The following is a 2,500-nucleotide window of genomic DNA, read 5'->3' as shown; positions in this document are numbered from 1 at the left end:
ACCGCATGAAACTTCCAGAGGCATTTGCAGCAGAAATGCATGTGCAGTCAAAAAATTGAATATTTTTCACGGATAGACCCCGTGAAACGCTAGAAATTGGCGGGGATGTGTCTCTTGTGGCTCACGGGGCTGTTAGGGTGGCACAGAAATCCCTCGGAATGGGAAAAAACGGGTCATTTTCGTGTCGCCACATTGCATGCGAACCGCATGAAACTTCCAGAGGCATTTGCAGCAGGAATGCATGTGCACTCAAAAAATGTGATATTTTTCACGGAGAGACCCCGTGAAACGCTAGAAGTGGGCGGGGATGTCTCTCTTGTGGCTCACGGGGCTGTTAGGGTGGCACAGAAATCCCTCGGAATGGGAAAACGGGTCATTTTCGTGTCGCCACATTGCATACGAACCGCATGAAACTTCCAGAGGCATTTGCAGCAGGAATGCATGTGCACTCAAAAAAGTGAATATTTCTCACGGATAGACCCCGTGATACGCTAGAAATTGGCGGGGATGTCTCTCTTGTGGCTCACGGGGCTGTTAGGGTGGCACAGAAATCCCTCGGAATGGGAAAACGGGTCATTTTCGTGTCGCCACATTGCATGCGAACCGCATGCAACTTCCAGAGGCATTTGCAGCAGAAATGCATGTGCAGTCAAAAAAAAATTGATATTTTTCACGGATAGACCCCGTGAAACGCTAGAAATTGGCGGGGATGTGTCTCTTGTGGCTCACGGGGCTGTTCGGGTCGCACAGAAATCCCTGGGAATGGGAAAACGGGTCATTTTCGTGTTGCCACATTGCGTACGAACCGCATGAAACTTCCAGAGGCATTTGCAGCAGGAATGCATGTGCACTCAAAAACTTCTATATGTTTCACGGATAGACCCCGTGAAACGCTAGAAATTGGCGGGGATGTGTCTCTTGTGGCTCACGGGGCTGTTAGGGTGGCACAGAACTCCCTCGGAATGGGAAAAGGGGTCATTTTCGTGTTGCCACATTGCATAGGAACGCCATGAAACTTCCAGAGGCATTTGCAGCAGAAAGGCACGTGCACTCAAAAATTTTAATATTTTTCACGCATAGACCCCGTCAAACGCTAGAAGTTGGCGGGGATGTCTCTCTTGTGGCTCACGGGGCTGTTAGGGTCGCACAGAAATGCCTCGGAATGGGAAAACGGGTCATTTTTGTGTGGCCACATTGCATAGGAACGGCATGAAACTTCCAGAGGCATTTGCAGCAGGAATGCATGTGCACTCAAAAACGTCTATATTTTTCACGGATAGACCCCGTGAAACGCTATAAATTGGCGGGGATGTCTCTCTTGTGGCTCACGGGCGCTGTTAGTTAGGGTCGCACAGAAATCCCTCGGAATGGGAAAAGGGGTCATTTTCGTGTTGCCACATTGCGTACGAACGGCATGAAACTTCCAGAGGCATCTGCAGCAGAAATGCATGTGCACTCAAAAACGTCTATATTTTTCACGGATAGACCCCGTGAAACGCTAGAAATTGGCGGGGATGTGTCTCTTGTGGCTCACGGGGCTGTTAGGGTCGCACAGAAATCCCTCGGAATGGGAAAACGGGTCATTTTCGTGTTGCCACAATTGGCATACGAACGGCATGAAACTTCCAGAGGCATTTGCAGCAGAAATGCATGTGCACTCAAAAACGTGAATATTTTTTCACGGATAGACCCCGTCAAACGCTCGAATTTGGCGGGGATGTTTCTCTTGTGGGTCACGGGGCTGTTCGGCTCGCACAGAACTCCCTTGGTCCACCTGATTCGTGCATACAGGCAGCAACTAAAACTCTGTAAACCTGCTGTGAGGACATCTAAACAGTGGACCAGTGAGGCTGTGGAAGATTTGCGGGCGTGCTTAGACTGTACTGACTGGGATATGTTCACGACTGCTACCAATAGTCTGGATGAACTCACAGAGGCTGTGTACATCAGCTTCTGTGAGGACTGCTGTATCCCAACACGTACCAGGGTGAACTTTAACAACAACAAGCCCTGGTTCTCAGCAAAGCTCAAAAGGTTGAGGTTGGAGAAGGAGGAAGCGTTTAGGAGTGGGGATAGAGACAGATTCAAGGAGTCGAAGAACAGGTTTAGCAAAGCGGTGAGAGAGGCTAAACGACTGTACTCAGAGACACTAAAACACCAGTTCTCTACTAACGACGCTGCTTCTGTCTGCCAAAGGGCTCAGGCACATCACCAACTACAAACCCAGAGCGCCCCACACCACTAACGACTCCCGCCTAGCCAACGACCTGAACGAGTTCTACCGTAGATTTGAAAGACAATTGGACTGTCCTGAACCACCCCTTCCCACCCAAGAGGCCCCATCCCCCACCCATACTACAGAAACGACTCTCTCCTTTCAGGAGGGAGAAGTTAATGGGCTTTTCAAGAGGCAGAATCCACGCAAAGCAGCCGGGCCGGACTCTGTCTCTCCAGCCACCCTCAGGCACTGCGCTGGCCAGCTGTCTCCGGTGTTCACCAA

The sequence above is a fragment of the Petromyzon marinus genome, unplaced genomic scaffold (assembly GCF_048934315.1).
Source record: "Petromyzon marinus isolate PM22_M1 ecotype Great Lakes invasive population unplaced genomic scaffold, UKy_Petmar_22M1.pri1.0 PM_G_Scaffold_73, whole genome shotgun sequence".
NCBI classification, from domain to species: domain Eukaryota; kingdom Metazoa; phylum Chordata; class Hyperoartia; order Petromyzontiformes; family Petromyzontidae; genus Petromyzon; species Petromyzon marinus.
Note: the sequence above shows the minus strand (reverse complement) of the source record.